Below are 21,944 nucleotides of genomic sequence, written 5' to 3' on the forward strand. Positions count from 1 at the left end.
ATGGAGAATCCATAAGGGAGGAATCTTATCCCTCTCATACCATGCAAGTGCTGTTATGATAATATTTGGTGCGGCATGCATTCTGGCATTCACTGGCTATTGTGTATTTCATTTGTACTGAAAACTGCTGCTGCTGGAAAAAAAGAAAACTAAGCTGTTGCCATGGGTCATACTTTGCAGAATCCAATTTTATCAACAGAAGGCTGGAATTCACAAACTCTAATCTGATGTTTTTAAAGTGCCTAAGGTCAACAGTGAAACAATTGAATAAGAGGTGTTTAAAAACCTTAAATCCATATAGAATTTGCCTCTAAAAATTGCCAAAAAATACAATATACCATTAGTTTACCCAATTAAAGGTTTCACTAATTGTTATGGTGAGTGGGACTTGTGCAGTTTTCTATAAAAGATTAGAAGTATTTTAATTACATTTAAATAAAAGGCAAATAATATAAATTAGGCATTTTATTGAAACAAACATAAATGGAGGCAGCTTAAGCACAGTGTTTTCTACAGATTGATTTATCTGTCATGCATTTTATTTTGTGGTTAGCCATAATTAATTATATAGTATTTACAAGTTTATCTTCTGTATTATGGCCAGTTAAAAAAAATCTTCATGCTGATAAAGAAGTTTGTCAATAATGTGATAGTATAATCACATTTTACATCACAGGTTTGATATTAAAAGCCATTGTTTATTTTTTTAAAAAAAAATCTCTTACATCTTGAGAGATGTTTGTAAGCCCTGAAATATGTAGAATATTATATTCTGTTCCATTCTTTATAGTCCAATTTATATTTCTTCCACTTATGTGTATTTCTGGCATTAGTAGGCAAAATATTATACTGAGAATAGCTTCAGAACAAGAAGTTATTTTTGCAGTCAATATCCTTCTGAAAAAATGACCCGATTATGATTTCAGATGCTACTTAAATTAACCTTTGTTTAAATTATGCATAATTTTTTCAAGTTAGGATTTTGAAGACTAATTAAGGGTATAAAATACAATCAAGAGCAAAATTAATAATATGTTGCCCTTTCCATTGTACCTTTTCTCTGAGGAGCTCCATGCATTTAAACAAATATTTATAAATTCACAACACCCGTACATCATTTTAAATAACTGATAAACTGACACACAAGTTCTGATCCAACAAGGTGCCTGAACTTGTACACCTGTAAGCAGGCGAGTAGGTCCATTGTCTTCAGTGGATTTACTCATCTGCTTAAGGTTACACACATGCCAAAACAGTGTCTAATGGGCTCAGTTGTGCCTGTTCGGCACAGCCCTGCATTGGCAGTGGTGCAGATTATTCTGTATTCATATCATACTACCCCTAAACTTTGGCGTCTCAATTGCACTACTGGTGGATTAAGGTGTACCAATCAATGTCAGAATGGCAGATCAGATGCTAAGTGACTCACTCTGTATATGACATGAATGATACTAAAATGAGCCTCAATTTAGATAAAGTAGAAGAACCAACATCTTCCTGTTTTGACTGAAATCAGTTAACAAACAAATGTATGGGGTTTATTTTATTCAAAATAACCTAAATCGGTAGTTTGCAACATTCATCAGCTTATGGTCAGACTGTTCCTGGCATTTTGACATGGGTGCAATAGGCAAGGATGATGAAAGGAGGCTTATTCCCTCCCCTTTTGCAGTCCCTCTCCACTTCTGTGGGAGGCATACAGTGCCATGTCCCTGTTCCCCTTCTGTAGAGCAGGACCATTATGAAGAACGCAGTGTGCTGCACCCCATAGAAGTCCCAAAGAATGCCTCCTGGTGCTCCCTGTGAGGCAGTTTGACCCTTCACCTCTTTTGTTATGACCTTGGCCTAAAGGCATAACATAGCCATAAGTCATTGTATAGATAAAGCATGTAGCAAAATCATGTTTCAAGGAAATTTTGGGTTACAGTCTCATACCATGGTACAAATACCCTTTTCTCTTTATAAAAATATAAAGTGTATAGTTGTCTACATTAAAATAATTTTGGGCAACTAGCCAAGCTCAGAATAGTAGAACACCAAATCAGGTGTTTAACAATTAACTGATTATCATCCTTAAAGGGTTTGGAAAATATGCTTTTATCGATAATATTCACCAAGACTTATCAAATTAATGCAAAAAATCTTGAACCAAATTTTGTATTGTGCAGCATATTATTTCGTTCTTTAAAAGGTAAGCTTTGCATTAAGCTTTCATGTTTGTGTAAAGAATTGAAATAGGATGGAAATTTATACAGGCAATAATTTCTAGGAATAATTTTTTAGGCATTAATCTGGACAAAAATGCTAAATCCCGCCAATGAAATCCATTCTAGCATTATGATTTGATACAATTTTGCACAAAAGGCTATACCCGATTAAAATAAATGTCTTGATCACTCATAACAGCAATCCGGTTTTTAAACTAATGAACACAATCATAAAACAGCTCTCACCCTACATACACTTGTGCTGTCACCAAGTTCACAAACAAACAGTGGGTGGTTATAACAGAGGCCTTTCAAATTAAAGGGACCTCTGTTGCTGGGGGGCAGAGGGGAAGGAGGTTAGTTTAGCCATAAAACTTAACAAGGCTTGCCCATAAATTATTGGCTTACTAATCAATCGTGAAGTTAGAGAGAAATGTGTTGACTCGGGTGTTTTACATACATCGATATTACATTTTTCAGTACAACTTGTTTTTCTTTTTTTTTTTTTTCTTACTTCACAGGATTCCCCATTCTGCTTTTTGCTAGGTCCTAGTTACTATGGACTCTGTTCTCATATCCAGGCACAAGGATTTAGATGTACATGCATGACTACCAGTGATCCTTGTAGGAGCCATGCATATCATTCCCAACATACACAGTGTACTTTAATCTTTGTAGTTTTTCCACAGCAAGCTTTAATTTTATCCCTATGTTATGTTTAATCTGTTTTGCAAATAAAACACAAACCTGTACTATCTCCACCACAATAAGTTAGCATCTCTTTTCAGAGGTTATGTCACACCTTTTAACTGAAGTTGTTAAATTTTATTGCAGCGGTGCTTTAAGTGATTGTACATTTTATGAAAGTTGTGTGGAGGAGAGAGCTTTTGTTCACCTCTACACATCTTTCATTTTCCCTCTCTCCCTCCTAGCTCTAGTTCACTGAGTTCATTTAAAATGAAAAAAGATAAAATCCCCAGCATAACTTGTAATTGTGTGCTGGGATGCTGGAGTAATTGACTTAAAGTTGTTAAAATTCACAGGATCATCAACATGCACCTTACTGAATCAATTTTTTAGAAACATGGAATTGACAGTTTAATGAGAAAAGCTTTTGCTGGATCACAGTCCCCTCCTCCTCATTAGGAGATTCAGTCTTACATTAAAGAAATGGTAAATCCTATTTGATTTTCCTTTCATGAAAGATTGAACTGTCCCCATGTGTAAGCTTTCTTTATGGGGAGTACAGACACTAGAACACTGAGGCAACTGATCAGTATTGTGTACATGGTTTATAGTTTTACAAACATACACACACTAGGATATATTTTCCTTGGTTCGGGATCATCTGCTAGCATAGCCTATGGCTGGCAGAACTTGAATACAACTAAAACCTATTCAAGGCTAGACAATTTCTTGGTTTCAGACTTTGCTTTGACCATTCTCCCATTGTCTTTTGGATTAAGTCATCAACATAGCTTTAAAAATTGCTACTAACATTATGGTTTAATGAACTGAGAAATGACTCTGTTGACCTTGCCGTTCTAAAGGGGACTATAGTATGACTTCATTGCTGAACTTATTGGTCTTATTCAGGTGTAAGAACAACTTCCAGGAGAGGTACATTTCCACAGTCCCACTCTCAGAACTAAAAGCTTTCTCTTTTGAGAGATCAAATCTCTTATTTACAGTAGGCTCCCTGCCTACAGTCATTTATTGGAAATATTTTATCATTTCATTGAATAGTCAAGTTATGCAATTTTCAGTATATTATAAAACTCAAAGAAACTAAAATAATAATTTTGTACACATATATTGCCTATATCTGGGGATTTCACAACTCCTTTACAAGTAGATCTTTGAGTAATCACATCATTGATACAGATAAGGATAATTGTTTTTACAGATGGGGAAAAAAGAAGCCTCAGAAAAGGTAAACAAGTTGCCCAAGGTCACAGAGCAAGTCAGTTGTCACAAGTAAAACTCAGAAATCTTATCTCCCAGCCCTTGCTGTAACTATTAGACACACATTCTTTCCTTTGAATTCATTTAACATGGAACCTTTTGTTAAAGGGTCATTAGAGCTGGGATACCCTTACTTTGTCCTTAACTGACCTTGTTTCATGTAGTCATTTTGCTCAGACTGTTTTTCCTTAGAATCCTCAAACTATGGCTCGTTTTTTCAAAATTTTATGGGAGGGGAATTACAATGGTAGAATTAGGGCAATATACTACTATATCGTGTACACTTTCCATCCTATATACATATCTGTTATAACCAAAAACAATAAATGCTTTGTTTAAAAAGTAAGGATAAAAATATGGCTCAAAGTTTCTTCAGCCATTTTGGCTTAAATTTTAAGGGGTAAATTTCAATGGAATCTATGCATGCCCTCTGTCTGCACCATGTGCAGACTGCACACGTATACCCCAAACACAGGCAGACAAATCAAGCCTGCTGTGTTTCAAGTGCAGAAGAGAAAATGGTTTTCAGTAGCATGTGTTCACTTTGAAATGATGTTCAGAGGCATTGTTTGACTGATGTGCAAACCTTTATTTTTCCTTTTCCCCCCTCCTCCCCATTCATGGTGTGATTTACATAATTAATTTCTAGGCTGTAAATATCTCATTAACATGATTACCTAATTTATAGTTTTGTGAATTACAATAGACAAGTAACAATAGTCTCAGTTTAATATCACTAGTTTCATTCTCTGCTCTGTGATCATAATAAACAGATTAAAAATGTGGCTTTCAAAAGGAGGGATTATTCAAGTAGGGAAAAGATAATGCATCAGGAAATTCAGAGTTTATATTCCAGCATCCTTCTCAGCACCTTCCTCTACCACCTACCTGCAATACTTGGTTATCATAGCTCATATGGCATAATAATATGGCATGTAAGAGCAAGCACTGTACAGCCTCCTAATCAGAGACTAGATTGTATTTGGGCACCATAGGGTGAGTTAAGTACTAATGTAATCCTAGCTTCTCTGAGCTAAAACCAGAGTTTTGCAGGACTTTACTCCCTGCAGAGACCCCTGGTATCCAGACCATGTAATCCATGCTGGGGCTTGGGGAGAGAATTTGTTCCTATATTAATGAAAGTAATTTTTAATTAAAGATGTAAGGTTGTATCTTAAACACATAAGCACATGAGTTACTATATTGATGTGAGCAGTCCCAGAGAATCCAAGGAGACTGCTGACGTGAGTGAAGTTATTCATGTGATTACACGATTGGGCCGCTACAAGGATAAGAACTCCTTTAAAGACATCAGGATCTGTTGTGATTGGGGACTTCTGTAAACTACGTCATTATTCACCCCATTATTATTTTCAGTGTATTAAAGTTGGTCATATATTAATGTTATTTAACCAGTAAACCAAAGAAGATAACAGTTTACAATAAAATACAACTTTATTTTGTCTTTTGTAAAAACTGTGTCCCAAAATGCTCTATAGCTTTAAATAATTATTATTACATAAATCTGTATCAAGGACTTTACAAGGCCCTAAAAACCATCCTCTTATAGTCTGTCAAATCCCAGTGAATACTTAACCCTAAATAGGCAACCTTTTCAGCATTTGTATGTGGTTTGATAACCATATCAAATAGGGAAAATTATACCTTTTTCCTTAGATTCAGTCATATAAGTGACTGCAAGTGGGAGGAGTTATTATTCTATACCCTTTCCACCAGAAGCTTTCAAAGTTCTGTACTAACCACATCCAGAGGCCCCAGATTTTACCACTATAAAGTGGTCCAGAATATCATCATTATAGTAGCAAGTATTTGTAAGGTGCTCATCACCGTGGTGTCTGGAAAGATCACACAGTCACCATATTTTGTTAACATCGTTGGTTTATTTTATGCTATTTAATTCTAAGCGAAGTGACCAGAAACACTCAAAAGGGGTGAGGTGTAGGGGGCAAGGGGAGGGAGAAGAGAACTTCCTGCAGTTTTGTTTCTTGCCAAACTTCTGCTTGTGTCAATTAAAAGTAATGTATCAAATGAACAAAAATATGTTCAGAAAGCAAACCAAGCTGAGACATGTTCTTAGTAATGGTCTTCTGCATATAGCTATTCAATCTGTATGTGAAAGAAAAGGCAGGGATTCATCGCTGCCTGTTTCTGCCTTCTATGATCGGAACAGGAAGCAGGTATTTCAGATGGAACCAAGTCTCATAGTGACAAGTGCTTAGTCTGTTGCAATGAAGAGTTATAACCAGAAATATTTTATCTATATAATAAATGTCACATAGGAAGTTGCCACAGGAAAAGAGACCTAATTAGTAATAGCTATCTTGTTGTATTGCTGGAACTTAAAGGTTAAACAGATTTTGCTCCAAATAGTGCTTCAAACCACACTTTTCTAAGCTTACATGTTCCTCACATACTTTGCTGCAAAGCAGGTTCAAACATTTGTCATAAACACCTTTAAAATGGGTTTATAAAGACAAAAATGACACTGTCCTAACTATACAGGAAATACTAGAATTTACTTTGTCTAATTGCTAATGGAACTTGTTTATATCAAATCTACAGCACCCTTGAGGCTTACTCCTTTCTGAGAGGGTCCACTTAACTCAATGTAGTCTGCTGAGTATCCTCTAAATACATGTCACATGCTTGTTCCCCTACTCTGTGGCTGGAGAGAGTCTTCAGAAGAAAAAAAACCTTGTTTGATAGTGTCTTAGATGGTAATAAGTGTTGTTTGGGAGCGGGTGGGGGAGGAGAAGAAGCTGGTTGAGATGGGCAGGAGCTGTTGTTAAAGCCTGATCCTGTTTCCTAGAAGACAAAACAAGATGATCATAAGAAAATAAGAACTGCCATACTGGGTCAGACCAAAGATCCATCTAGCCCAGTGTCCTGTCTTCCGACTGTAGACAATGCCAGGTGTCCCAGAGAGAATGAATAGAACAGGTAATCATCAAGTGATCCATGCCCTGTTTCCCATTCCAAGCTTCTGGCAGAGGTTAGGGACACCATTCCTGCCCATTATGGCTAATAGCCATTGATGGACCTATCCTCCATTAATTTATCTAGATCTTTTTTGAACCCTGTTATAGTCTTGGCTTTCACAACATCCTCTGGCAAAGGCTGATTGTGTGTTGTGTGAAGAAATACTTCCTTTGGTTTGTTTTAAACCTGCTGCCTATTAATTTCATTTGGTGACCCCTAGTTCTTGTGTTATGAGAAGGAGTAAATATCACTTCCTTATTAACTTTCTCCACACCAGTCATGATTTTATAGACCTCTATCATATCCCCCCTTAGTCATCTCTTTTCCAAGATGAAAAGCCCCAGTCTTACTAATCTCTCCTCATATGGAAGCTGTTCCATACCCCTAATTATTTTTGTTGCCCTTTTCTGAATCTTTTCCAATTCCAGCATATCTTTTTTGAGGTAGGTTGACCACATCTGCACACAGTATTCAAGATACTGTATCATATCTTTATATGTATCATAGATTTATATGCTATGCCCAAGTCTGATATTTTCTGTCTTTTTATCTATCCCTTTCTTCATGATTCCCAACATTCTGTTTGCTTGACTGACACTGCACATTGAGTGGATGGAGTCATTGTGGATAGTTCTCTGAAAATGAGATCTCTTAAGTGGTAACAGCTAATTTTAGACCCTATCATTTTATATGTATAATTGGGATTATGTTTTCCAATGTACATTACTTTGCATTTATCAACATTTGAATTTCATCTGCTATTTTGTTCCCAGTTTTGAGAGATCCTTTTGAAGCTCTTTGCAGTTTGCCTGGGACTTAACTATCTTGAGTATTTTTGTATCATCTGCAAATTTTGCCACCTCACTGTTTATTCCTTTTTCCAGATTATTTATGAATATGTTGAATAGGACTGGTCCCAGTACAGACCCCTGGGGAACACCACTATTTACCTCTCTCCATTCTGAAAACTGACCATTTATTCCTGCCTTTTGTTTCCTGTCTTTTAACCAGTACCAATCCATGAGAGGACCTTCCCTCTTATCCCATGACAGCTTACTTTGCTTAAGAGCCTTTGGTTAGGGACCTTGTCAAAGACTTTCTGAAAATCTAAGTACACTATATCCACTGGTTTTCCCCCTTGTCCACATGCTTGTTGACCCCTTCAAAGAGTTCTAGTAGATTGGTGAGGTATGATTTCCCTTTACAAAAAACATGTTGACTCTTCCCCCAACAAATTATGTTCATCTAGGTGTCTGACAATTTTTTTCTTTACTATAGTTTCAACCAGTTTGCCCAGTACTGAAGTCAGGTTTACAGACCTGTAATTGCTGGGATCACTTCTGGAGCCCTTTTTAAAAATTGGTGTCACATTAGCTATCCTCCAGTTATTTGATACAGAAGCTGATTTAAATGATAGGTTACAGACTACAGTTAGTAGTTCCCTCAGAACTCTTGGGTGAATACCATCCAGTCCTGGTGACTTATTACTGTTTAGTTTATCAATTTGTTCCAAAACCACCTCTAATGACACCTCAGTCTGGGACAGTTCCTCAGATTTTTCACCTGAAAAGAATGGCTCAGGTTTGGGAATCTCCCTCACATCCTCAGCCGTGAAAACCAATGCAAAGAATTCATTCAGTTTCTCTGCAATGGCCTTATTGTCCTTGAGTGTTCCTTTAGCATCTTGATCATCCAGTGGTCCCACTGATTGTTTAGCAGGCTTCCCATGGGGGAGAGAGAAGGACAGCAAAGAAAGAAAATATAGCTTGTGTCTTTTATTTTGACTCTCGTTTGCAACCTCACTGCTGAAAAAAACAAAGGCACAACACATGGTCTTACTAGCCATTTTGAGACCTGGCAAACTTGTACCAGGATCAGGTGGTTTAAGGCATTGCTTTTTAGCAGCCTCTTTCTGCATCACAGACTTACAGCAGTGAACCAGACTCTTTTTAGACAGATCAAAAAGGAGAGGGATAGGAAAGAGACAAGATAAGGTGGGGAAGGAAATGAACACACTAGACAAGTAAGGGGGCGGGATAGACAAAGTCTCACATCCCTGGTGGTATTTGGAATTTAGTTGGATCTGGTGGAGGTGGCAATGTCATCTCTCTCTCTCTCTCTGGCCTGATCTGATCAGACTTTCCTAAGGATTAGGATGAAGAAGGTCCAGGGTCCCAGGAGACAGTGGGTGTTGCAGCCATGATGGAGAAGGAATGAGCTTCACCTTCTTTCAGTCAGCCAGCGTAGCAGTAGCCTCTGTCTCTTAGTTTGTATTTTTCCCATCAGAATCCCTCTTTTTTTTTTCCCTTTGGAACTAAGAGGGAGTGTTTAATGGGGGGCTTGGAGGGCTGGGAGGCACAGTGGCTGGAGCACTTGATTTCTACCCTCCTGCTTGCCCTCTTCTTCCTTGCTAGTACGTTTGCATGATGATGTCTTTGTAAAGTGTGCATTTTCTGAGGGATAATTTCTAACATCAGTAAAGTCCATTTATATATTTTCCCTAAACCGATTTCTTATGCTCTTGAGCACTGAGAATAACCCTGAAGCAGAAGCCTCAGATGTTTTGAGAAGGGGCTTTTCATTTCTGAATAACTATGACAGAAGTAAACATGACACTTCTTTCGGGGTCTTAACTCACTAAAATAAATATAAAAGACAGCATCTGATGGCAGACTTACAAGTGGGCTGCCTTGGATTTTCAGAGGTCAGCGTAGTCAAATAGGCATATGCAGTGCATGCTTGCAGATACAGTCTGAAACATGGATTATAGTATTAAAGAGGTCTGTCATTCACTCTAATGAATGAAAGGGCAGAAGAATGTTAGCTATCAGATTGCAGTTCTACACAGCATGCTCTCAGTTGAAAATTGCAGTGCTATAGAAAACAGTAAGGTTATATATTATGATACCCTAAGACTAAACAATACTTTTATTCCTTGAATAGTCCCACTGGAATCAAGGACATCTCAAGAAGTAAGTTCCTACTTATCATGAGTAAAGATATCACAATCTATCCCTAATGGACTTGCAGTAGGGGTAGGTGAACAACAGCCCACAGTCAGTAGGCCCAGGATAATGGCTGAATAATAAGACTAGTAACACAATCTAGTCTAGTATGGATTTTAGATTTAGCACCTTACTGCTCTGTGGATTTTAATGTTAACTTAATGATGGCAAAAATCTTGAATATTCAACACTAGCATTCAGCAGCACTACTTTATACATTAAAATATATTTTGGGAAAAATAAGCAGCACCTCTGCTGGAGATATTTATATTAGTCACCCTGGGCAGACTTCTCCATGGTCATTTCCATATTATAAGTGGTAACTTAGTACAGTGTTTCTAGTCTCTGAAGGAAAGGCACTTAACCCCACTCTTGCTTACCAACCCAGACCAACCTCTGCAAACACAGATCCTCAATTATGGGAGGGAAAATCAGATGCAGACTCTAAACTATCCTGGATGCATACATTTAATAGAAAATGCACATAATCAAGAAAACCTTCCTTACTCTAGTACTCTTTGAATGAAAAATTCTCCAAAGAATGGGCTTCAATGAGTACATTGTAACAATTCCAGTCTGACTATAAGGGAGACCTGAATAAAACTTTCTATAACCTCTGGTTTTTGTTTTGTGGTTTGGTTTTTTTCCCCAGTAATGATCTGGAGATTAGGCTTTTCCAGAGGATTTTTAATTAGGCATTTATCTAAGACAAGAGGTGCATAACTTTACAAACCTATTAGCTAATATGCATTTGAATGTGTGATCGGCTTGAAATGCTGCCAGTTCTTTGGGCTCCAATTAAATGGTCATAAATATATGCACAATAATAATCCATAATATTTTTAATAACTCTTCCTTGAAGTTAAATTGTTCCTACTCACCATTGCTATAAATAGACCAGCATTATCCATTCTTCCTGTCATTTCAGATGACAATTATTCCCTTGCTTCTCTCTACAGGCCAAAAGAAGCTAAATAATGGAGCCCACAGCAATCTCTTTATATCTTTTGTCAGAGTTCCTTGGTGAACTGCACCCGCTAGGTCTCAGGCCTCTAGCCATCAGCTGTCTCTCGTGATGGAATCACGCAATTATCTCATTCTCAGATCAGGCCCTGAGTTGCTTTCCCATGGTACTCATTGTGATTACCTCAGTAAATCTGATGTAAGCTCAGACCCTGCTCCCCCTGGGGCAATGACCCTGGCAATCAGTGTCCAAACAACTAAGGCTAGTTGGAGAATATTTCCCTTTCATGAAAAAATTCAAGATTTAAATGAGACCTTTCAAAATATGTTGTGGAATAAACAAGGAGAGAGAGAGAGACCAATTCACTAGTCACTTAGCCAGGGGTCTAGAGCAGGGTTTCTCAACCTGTGGGTCACAACCCAAAACTGGGACACCAAAATGTTTCAAAGGATCACGGGGAGGTTTCCACAAGGTTAGCTGAGCTCAGCTCTCCACTCTAGGCATTGAGACTTCCAGGGTAAAAGGCCTACTCAGGTTTGGCCCATCCGCCCCTCTGTTACAATGATGTGAGGGCTGGCTGGGCCAAACTTGACTGGATGACACTGTGACCCCATGAACCAGGTCACAGTGCCACTCTCACATATGTAGCCCAGCTAGCCCTCCACCAGGGACAGGGCCAACCCTGAGCAGTACTGTGTGCTGCAAACCTGCAGGTAACAATGCCCAGAGCATGGAGCCAATCCCAGCCAGTTGCAGGAACCAACGACATGGAGTTAGTGGGGAGAAAGCGCTCAACATTCCCCCAGCCCCAAGGCCTTCCACATACACCCCATTGTCTCGGGGGTGGGGGAGGGAGAAGGAGGTAGGACCTGACACGTGGTCTATTTACTGGGTCACAACAGGCTATCAATATTTACAAAGGGGTCCTGAGCCCAAAAAAGGTTGAGAACCACGGGCTATGGTGCTCACCTGGGACATGGTAGACCTAAAATTCAAAGCCCTTTTCTCTGATTCAAAGGGGTTTGATCTGTATCCCCCACCCCACCATGCTATTGAGTCAGTCTCTCTCCCTGGCTCACTGAATATTTAATTATTTATACCAAGTGGAACAGCTCCACCAGGAAAGATTTTGAGAGAGAGAGAGACAGAGACTGTGGTTGAGGCACTTACCTGGGATGGGATGGAATGGGACGGGAATCAGGGCCAAGCCACTTCTCTGAATCAGAGCGAACAAAGACTTGAATTTGGATCTCTCACATCCCTTGAAAGTGCCCAACCACCAAGCTATTGGCTATTCTGGGGCAGATCTCCTTTCTCACCAACTTGGACCTGAGGAAAGTTTCAACAGAAAAAAGTTTTTGTTGAAAATTTTTGACCGACTCTACATACAGCTTTTTCAAAGCAAAGTATCCTTGATTGAGACCAAAGGAATTTCCAAGCAAATATATCTTAAAAACAATAACCCAGACTGCATGCATATGTAGTTTTTCCCTGAAGCTGACTATTCCCTGGGTCTGGGAAGGCCCAATTCCTTTAGACTCCCTCCACAGATTATCTCTCTGTGTGTCACCTTGTTTCTTAGACAAGGCTTTTTTAACACTTGAGTGTTCTTTTCAGGCTTCCAGCATGGGAAAACAAGGGTATTGCTTCCACCTGAAGTGCATCAGGGTGTTGTAATTGCACTCTAATTTTTTGCTGGGAAGTTCTATTGATCCATTGGGTTGCCTCCCTGAACAGTCCTCATTTAACTTGAGTATTAGACACCCTATAGTAAACAGATCCAAGTATTTGTACAGGAAATTGTAATAACCTATCACACTGATATGGTGACTTTACTAATCTGCTCACTTACCCTGTTCATACCATTATTGAAGTTCAGTATTCATATATTAATACATATCAACTCCACATTTGTCACAACTTTTTCCTTAACAGTAAAACTAAGGTTTTCAATATCCCATTTCATAAGGTTGCTTCTGTCATAAAATAACTGTAAATCACACATAATGGTGAAATGCCAAAGCTTTTTTAAATCTGTCATAAAACACTAATAAAATATACATTTGTTTTATTTATATTTTATAAAAGGAGTGGGGGAGGGGTGCTCCATTCTATCTCTAAACTGTGTATAAGACTTGCTCAGTTCAAACTGATGTGGTTTGGCTATGTTTGTCTTTAACTCTCACCTTTACAAAACCAGATTTGGATTTTCAAGTCAAAATATGGTTGGTCTGGTTCACTTTTCTCCAGTAATGATTGTACAACTAGAACTTGGTGAATTCTATTCAAGATGCACAAACCAGATTAGAATCCAGTTAACTTTCATAAGTTTGTTGCTTCTGCAGGTCTACTGGGAGTAAATGGTGAAAACATATTTGCCTTTGGGAGCAGATCTATTCAGCAAGAATGTGACATTTTTAGTGTCACTTTTTGGCCATAAGGTGTTTTTTTGTTTTGTTTTTTTTTTTTAAATGGTTCGTTGGTTTTTTAAAGTGTTGCCAAACATATTCTGTCATTTAGATTGTAGGTTCTATTGGGAATAGGTTGTCCTTTCTTGAATGTCTGGAATATATCTAGCACAATATTGGTGCTTACCATAACAAAACAAGAAATAAAAAATAATTAACCTATACGTAACCTCAATTCCCACAAATCTGCAATAAGGTAAATTTTAGGATTGCTCAGGACACTCGTGAATGAAAGGCAGATATGGGAATGGATTTTAAGCAGCAGGCTGCAACTTTATTAAGTTAACACTGTCTAGGAGCAGTACATACCCAGCTATCTTGCATAACAGCCATTGGGTTCCAGGATGGGGTTTCAGGGCTTCTTCCATATAGCCTGTAAGTCAGCCAACCCTAGGTGTCGACTCATTCTGCATCCTTTATCCTTCATGCAGATGCATCCTCTGCATCCCTCCCCCAACCCATGAGGGGAACTGAGTCTGCAAAGATTCAGGCTTTCTCTTCTGCTTAGAGGCACAGGGTCCACCAGCAAAGTCCACTGCAACCTGTTGAGACTGTAGGCAGTGGGAGTCTTTTTTTTGTTTTTGTTTTTCCCTTCAGTTTAGGCTCTTTCCTCCTCCACTTCCATTCTGGGGACAGTGCATTCTCACCACCATCTGACCAAACCTCCTCTTCTCCTTCCAACTCAGATGGGAGATATTGACGACTTGGAATCAGTGAGTCAGTTTCCAGTGATGCATTGTTTCTGGAATCATAATTTAGACGGGAGCTAATTCAGGCCTGAGAGACAGTAGTATAAGCACAAGGTACCATAGGTAGCGGTATAAAACCCTTGGGCCTGAATAACCCCTTCCTACATATTCAAGACAGCTGACCCCCTTCTTTCTTTTCCAACTAGAATAATCCATTTTACTTCACTGTAGTCCTCTATTTACAGTGTTATGTTTTGAATGCTGTTTGAATTATTTCACCATTGTGTTTTTGAGCCAACACTTGGTGTCTATTCACATAATTTTTTAAAACATTATTAATGTTTTGCTGATATTAAAAATTATTGGGCTTTTTTATCATCACTCCACTGTCTTCAACCCTAGAAGTAATTATTATTTGTATTAAGCAGGAATAAGCAGCCTAAACAATAACTCATCACATAAACAGAGCATTCAAAATGCCACAGGCAGCCGGCCTTTTTTCTTTTTCTAATAAAAAAAATATCAAGGTTCCATACCTAGACAAGATTTTACTTTTAAATGTTTATTACTAAAAAAATTGCTTGATTTTACCAATGCCACTTTGATACTGAGAGTCTTTTTCAATTGCTGCTGAAATGTAGCAGTAAAGTCAAGCAGTAATGAAAGTTTTTTTTGAAAGCTGTTCCTCTCTATTTGCACCTTTTCTCAGAGGTGGCATGCCCATATTTTGCCAAGGATAAATAAATAGCTTTAAAATAACAATCCTCTTTTCCTTTTGCCCACGTGTAAATTCACACCTCTGAGCCCCATTTTGAGTCTTGATTAGAGGTTCACTGTGCACATCAAATTTGCTTTTTGCCTTCCCTCTCCAAGGTGGAGGCTAACCACCTCCCGCTCCTCATTCTCAGTCAAAGTTATGTTTATATCTATAAATTCTTCCACGGCCACTCTTTCATTTAGATACTAATTCCCACATCATCCCTTTTAGAAGTTCCACAATTTACAAATATTTTAAACATCTCCAAGTGTAACTGCCACTTCTGATATTTAATAATTTAACCTATAGGCTGACCCAAACCAGAGCCCTACAGTTTAACACCTGTAACAATGGATGTTAGTTTCATCAAAATTTAAATTCTGTATCTTGAACAATCTCCAGTTTCTTTTGGTTGGTTGGCTTTTTGGGGAGATCAGAGTGGAGGGGGATGAGGCCAGGCTGCAACTCTTGCTTGTGTGAAATAAGCAAACTCTGTGTTCAATTCAGCCGTTGCAGCATCCATAGAAAAGAGATAGTGGCAAACAGATAAATGAAGGGTTATGCCTTCACTTTATGGTATGGCTCATTGTTCATGAGATTTTTTTTTAATCTCTAGTATCAGCTAAAGGGACTACAGGTGTACATACAAACTCTGGTAAGCAAGATACTCCACATCTATGAAATTGTAACACCTCTTCACAACTTCACACAATCTGTTAGACTTTTACCAGGTAGACGGTTACTGCTAATCAGCAAACTCTTTTTGGTGAAGCCGATATGGAGTGGCAGTGATCCTGGACAAAGCACTAGGAGATGTTTAAACATTTTGCCATGAATTATTTCTGGGATCAAGACAGCAAATTGAGATAGGGGTCCAATTGTGTCATTGAGGGGTAGAAGAAAGAGGAAGATTACCATTTTGAGTTTAAATGCAACAATTTGTTAATCAGGTATTTTTCAGATGGGTGGAGAAAGACAGGGGAAGAGAAATTTCTACTTTTATTTTAAACGCCTGATTGGCACATAGGGCTCACAGCTGGTAGGAAAAGGGCAAAGGTTAAACCATTATTTTTTCTTTTTATGTGATGAATACATTTTGTTCGGGATTAGCAGGGAAGGTATTTGGAATCGCGCAGATATGGCGGAGAGGAGTATTTTTGTAAATCTAAATCATGTGGAGATCTTTATATTTTTAAGTATTAGCAAATAATTTTAACCCGTGTCAGTAATTTAGTGAGGACTATTTTGTTTGGTTTAAATGAAAGATTTTATTTTGTAATACTAGCATAGTTATTTTTATTACAGCAGGATTGTTGCCTGGACATCTGACATACGAACTTCAGCACTGGGAATGTAAACTCAACAAGGGTGCCTCCTTCAGCGTGGCATCTGAGGTGGGATAAAAAAAAATTGGTCTCAAAAATGCCAGAAGAGGAACCAAACTTGTAGCATTTTCCTTCTTTATTTCTGCCACTAGTGTGAATACATTCATTTGTCTGTACTCTGAGAAATGGGGGAGGGAGAGCTCAGTGGTTTGTGCATTGGCCTGCTAAACCCAGGCTTGTGAGTTCAATCCTTGAGGGGGCCACTTAGGGATCTGGGCCAAAAATTGGGGAGTGGTCCTGCTTTGAGCAGGGAGTTGGACTAGATGATCTCCTGAGGTCCCTTCCAATCCTGATATTCTATGATTCATGCTGTGCCATTTTCTGCATTTGTTCTTTCTTACAAGAACAGCACAGCAGAATTCTGATGGCCACAGGGCCTGTGAATGGAGTAATATACTGCACTACAGTTTACTACTTTTAACCTGTAAGCATTCTATAATTAACTAGCTATAATCTTTAGATAATGGATCAAAATGTTATGTTCGCACAGTAGATCTCTCTCACGCCCTCATGTAAGAAAGTCCGGCGATAAAGATTGCAACAAGAACGCAAGCAAGCCCCTTTTGTTGGGGGCCTGAGGGGAGAGGAAGGGGTTGAAACACAGAGCTGGCTACCTCAACCACCATGCCATCAGGAAAACCACTGTCTGAGGGGTATTCTCAAGTGAGACAATAATTTCCTTTAGGGAGCAGCCGAAAGGGGCTTTGGTGCAAAGCAGAACTAGCCCTGTATAAAAGTAGGCCTTCTCTTGAGCTTTGAACATGAGAGTTCTGGCAGTATTTTAGAAGGTGTGCCAAGGTTAGCCCACCCTAGTGTGCACACAAAAAGAGGTTGCATTGCCACCTGTGCCTCACTTGCTAGGTCATGAGGGAGGTGTTTAGATGCCAAAACAAGTTGACCTGGTTGTTACTTGTTTGCCAGTAAAAAGTAATGAGACTGTGTAACTGATTTGTGATACATAAACTTTCCCATTTTTGCTGAGATTGCAAGACTCTGTTTCTTCTTTGCTATTATCTCGCCCCTGGGAGCAGCTGCACCAGCAGTATCTAGAAGTGTGAGATTTTCCATATGTATTTATTCATGAAGTGAGTAGTGTGTTTTAATACCTTTGCCTTGTAATCATCACTATGTTTTTTTTGTCCCTTCTATTTAACCTCATCTGTATTAGAGGAATTTATAGATTAGATTTATTTAGTGATTTACTTAGTGACAACACCAAGAGAAAGTACCTTACCATTTTAGCCTTTGATAGTGTTGTGTGTATATATTATCTAATAAATCTACCTGTTATCTGTAACATAAAGCTGTCATATGGTTCAAATCTTCTCTTTCCAGTTGCAAACAAAATCTGAGATCGCGATTTTTTTCTGCTTACTAAAGATGGTCTTTTCCTGGATTTTGTTTTGTCAATTTTATTACATCTACAGTACGCAAAGAACATGACACATGACTGAATAAAAGCAAGGATTTATTGAAGAGTCGACTCTTGTCTGTGTGTGCAGTAGGAACAGCACTGAAGTAAACAGTCTTACCATGGCGATAATACAAGTGGATCCTCACAAGGCTTTGCAAATGGCTTATAGCAAACCTTGCATCCTTCTGACAGCAAAAGAACCCTTATTTGCTGAAACTAGAATTTAAATCTGAGTGAGTGGATACTGGGGATTTTGATAGCGTTGGCTTTCTAGTTCTCCAGTTAGTAGTGGGTGATTCTCCAAATGCACATACATTTGATTTAGTTCAGACAAGTATCCAGAAGTCTGAATATTTCTCCATATCTCTTTGATCAGCCTGGAAATCTTGTGTAGATTCTTGCAAGATATCTGATTGTGGCAGGAAGACTGAAAATAATGGGTTTATTTATCTTCCTTCTTTTTTCCTGCACATTGACTTTGAGAGTGCAGAGTGTATAGGCATGAGTCCTTGAACCATGTGTGAAGAAGCCTTCTCTTACCCTCTTAGCAAATCCCTGTGTAACTCTTGAAAGAATTACTGTATACAGGTAATTCCTAATCTGGGATCTCTTTGACCTTACTCAGGTGCCTAACCCAAAGTCTGGGGAGGGTCTATTAGAGACTGATGGTCATTTTTGTGGTGGGCCTGACAGACTTGACTGAATCAGGAGGACCTGAGGACGCTGACCAAAGGGTTGACAAGGATACTGAGGGCTGCAGGTCCAGAAGGAAACTGTAATATAGAATGAATTTGTTACTGTGTCTATGTGTGTATTATGTGAATATAAATGTTAATGAAAAATATTTTCTGTCTGGCCAATTGATATCCTGTCTTACCTCATTTATTGGTCTAAGTTAATGTAAGGCTGACGACTGTCTGTCCAGAGAGAGTGACTTATCTCCTCCAAATCCAGGAGTTAGAGACATGACCCTGAGTCAAGGAAAGCAGATGGGTCAAGGACTTTGTAGCTTGATCAGCTCTAAGTGTGGTGGCACATGCGGCAAAGATAACTGTACTCACAGTATTGCATTGCTCCCAGTCACTGCTAAAATAAAGAAACAAAGGTTTGCAAAACAACGCCAAAGAAAGAAAGCTTACTCGTGCTGTTCTGATGCTCACAAAAGGTTGGGTAGAGTTTTGTTGTGACCGTTTGGGACCGTTCTCATTATTACCAAATCTGTCTGCTCAGTCTTAACTTGAGTTCTCTCTGTATCTGCCACGTTACCTGATCTGAAGCCACTCAGAGTCTTTCTGTTAATTTCAGTGGGTATGGAACAGGCCATATGAGAGAACATTATCAGATACAACAGCAGATTTGGTACCAAAATATGTCTGTGTTGGTTTGGCAGATTTGGAATAGATTTTTAGGTTTTCAAGCACACTGTATTTTAGTGGGTTAGAGAAGCACTATTTCTGCTTGACCTTGTGATCTGATCCATGTGAGCTGACCCCTGAACCCTAATAGACCCCAAAAGAAGGGAGCAGCCTGCATGGATCAGATTGCAGGGTTGTGACCTTATACTGTAATTAGAAAACATCATGATGAACTGAAAAATAAAATGCTCTACACCTACTATAAGATCAAGGTAGACTTCATAAACACACTGGAGTAATAGAGGCTCTACCTTCATAGCTAAATAAATGTTAGTGTGAAAATGCTTATTCTGCAGTTCTTGACACCTCCTGTGTTCCCAAAGTTAAATCAATAGGAGTATTCCTTTTGTTGTCAGGTTTCCGTTAGGCTAATTTAATTATTTCAATCTCATCCTGCTGAAATCCAATTGCAATAACAATAATACCAATCAATATTTCCTTCAAAAAGGGGGGCCAAATATTACTCTCATTCATACCTCCTAAATTCATGACAGCGAAGATCCATGGGATTTACACTGGTATAACTGAGAGCAGAATCCAACCTAGTAATTCTCATGGGTTCAGCTATTATTCATTATTTAAATATGAGTCTTCTGCCTGTACTTGTAGTATTTTGCTTTTCTTGATAAATCATACATTAAGTGATTAAAATATTGCTGTAACTCAGTGCATGCTGTCTAAATTGAATTTATGCTCCAATTAGAGATGGACTTTAAATGACAGGTCATTAGGCTTTAGGCCACATGTTTGTGGACAAACAACCAAATATTAGTATTTTTATGCAATTAATTTAATTAAAATGCATGGGGTATGTGTGCATTTTATTGTGTGTGCACATTCTGCTCGGTAGGTTAGGCAATCAAGCTTGTAATTAGATTGAGACTGATCCTGTTTCCCCCTATGTTGCTGATTATTAAAGCAATATGAGGACCACTAGATGTAATGATGTACTTCAAATGGTTTGGATATTCAAATAAGCATCTGAAGTGTTGGATACTTATTTGAACCTTCTGGCTGGAAAGCCCTTAAGATCAGGGTTTTGACATTTCTGGCACCTCTGGAAATATGTCCTTGGATCCCCTCAGACCCAGAAGTGTGGAGAAATGGAAAATAATTGGGGTAAACTGTTAAAGGAATGTGTTGAGACAAAAGTGAAGCTGGAATTTAATCAAACTCTGATATTTGCCATTTATGAATGGGTTGGCATAATAATGCAGTCCCATTTGCCCACTGTATGGTGCTTTCTTTACCTGGAATCACTCCACAGCAGTCAATTACTGAGCAGTAATGCAAGGAACCTACAGGCCTGCATCCTGTAAGACACCGGCGTGAGCAAGTTAGCATAGTGAAGCATAGGCTTATGACCTTTAGCATGGATAAAGTGGCCCAACATTTTCCCTAGATTTGTGGGACTGGGAATAGCTTGCTTAAGAGAAAAGTGGACATAAAATGAGACTAGGCAACTACAGGAATACTGAACTAAGTTTGAATATCTTAGGATAGGATCACTGGTAGATGTCTAACCACAAACTTGCTTTAGCAATATGGTAACGAGTCAATAGGCATTAATATGCTAGCCTGTCAGGGAAAGGCACCCCAATATTATGAGGGTGAGTCAGTTGGATGTGGACAGAGGAGGCTGGGTGTTTGTATGAATATTCATGATGATTCCCAGGCTGTATATAAGCAAGAACTCACAATAGAAGTGTAGTTAGCACTCCACCCTTCAATATTTCAGTGCTATAATCTGTCGTCTATCTTAAAGCATTGGGGATCTGGATCCCAGTCAGGACCCATTTTGTATGCAGGAGACAGGCTGGTCCTTTGTCTCTTACCACAAGATCTCCAAGGAAAGAGTGTGAGCATGTAAGTCTGTCAAAATATGCTATGCAAGGAATAACCATTAAGATTTGCCTAATATTCTATTATGGCTTATGTGGTTTAGCATTTTTCTGTTTCTATTAATTGTATTAATAAAGGTGGTTAAGGTTCTGTTTTGCTCTCTGTGTGAGTGTCCTTGCCATACACCCCAGGGGTCCCGACGAGATACTGAACTCGTCAATTTTGATTCTGTTGTCTGCTTCTGGGACAAGACGCTTAGTACACCCCTCTCATTAGTTGAGTACCAACTGGCATTCATTATTGGATCTGGCTACACCATCGTATTCTCAATGATTTTTGAATCTCTGTCTAACCAGGTACAAATTACAAGTGTTTTACTTTATCAGTTGGATCTGTGACATAGTACAGAAAAAAGTAATTTTGATTGTCTGGTTTCATATTTTCCTATATTGTATTTCAAAGCCTAATCTAGGGTTAGGTATAACCAGGTGTAAATTTAGGAATTCAGGTTGACAGGCAAATATAGTACATTTTAATTGTGCAGATGTATACTAGGTATTTACAGAGATTACAGAGTCAAAGCACAAAAAAGAGTGACACACCAGTTTGTACACAAGATGGAAGCATTTTAGGTGCATCTATGCTGTGTCCTGGATTTAAAATGCAGTATTATGTATTGATTGATATACAGTAGCTGGGCCTTTGTGTTCAGACAGATTATGTATATTTGTGATTTAGGATACATTAAAACCATAGTTGCCTACTCGGACTTGAGTAATAGATTTTGTGTTTACAAGAAAATGATAGGCTCACCAGAGTATGAAATGTAAATA

General features: G+C 38.5%; 2 long non-coding RNA genes across 2 annotated transcripts in view; one reads left to right on the top strand and one right to left on the bottom strand.

Moving 5' to 3' along the window:
- LOC122461868 overlaps positions 1–21,944 on the top strand; it is a 136,825-nt gene that overhangs the window by 57,476 nt on the left and 57,405 nt on the right. The gene's annotated exons all lie outside the window — the stretch shown is intronic.
- On the bottom strand, positions 6,186–11,135 carry LOC122461869. The gene is made up of 3 exons (XR_006284090.1): positions 11,059–11,135; positions 9,851–9,924; positions 6,186–6,998 (listed from the first exon to the last, which is right to left on the bottom strand). It is a non-coding gene; the product is annotated as an uncharacterized LOC122461869 (long non-coding RNA).

Source organism: Chelonia mydas, chromosome 9, assembly GCF_015237465.2.
Source record: "Chelonia mydas isolate rCheMyd1 chromosome 9, rCheMyd1.pri.v2, whole genome shotgun sequence".
Classification (NCBI taxonomy): domain Eukaryota; kingdom Metazoa; phylum Chordata; order Testudines; family Cheloniidae; genus Chelonia; species Chelonia mydas.